Raw genomic sequence first — 559 nt, 5'->3', positions numbered from 1 at the left:
CCTCCCCCCCACCCCACACTGACAAATAGTTGCTCGAGACCATCGGTAGTTGAGAGTGCAACGGAATCCTTGAGAGGAATTTTGACATGTGGCCCTCATAGAGGCCTCAGAGAGTTTTCAGGTTTCGCGGGGAGACTGTAATTCGCTCTGTTTGGGCGTGGGCATGGGCGTGGCGCGCCAAATCTATACGTCCGCGTCTAGAGAACGCGTTACCGATGCACCACTTTCGGGCGTGACTGTACCCCGCGGGGCGAAGGGGGGCCACGCGGTTTGCGGGGGCGACAGGACCGGAACAGGTTTCGCGGGCGAGGTGTGGGCGGGGAGAGCCGAAGCCCTACGTCAGGAACTCACGTCACAGTCGGCCAGCTGATCGGCGCCCCCGCCCAAGACAAAGATGACTTCACAAACGCCCATACCTCGCGGCGCTGTCTGGTGAGGCGGCCGTCTCAGACTAGATAACTTCGTCAAACAACGAGGCCGAACGAGGCGTTCCAGGAATTTCCTCATGGCCGGCGCAAAGTTCACTGAAATTCCTATTTTTAAAAAGTAGTACATAATA

This window comes from Frankliniella occidentalis, unplaced genomic scaffold, assembly GCF_000697945.3.
Source record: "Frankliniella occidentalis isolate FOCC.00 unplaced genomic scaffold, Focc_3.1 Scaffold151, whole genome shotgun sequence".
NCBI classification, from domain to species: domain Eukaryota; kingdom Metazoa; phylum Arthropoda; class Insecta; order Thysanoptera; family Thripidae; genus Frankliniella; species Frankliniella occidentalis.
The sequence above is the reverse complement of the archived record's forward strand: the minus strand, read 5'-3'. Positions refer to the sequence as shown.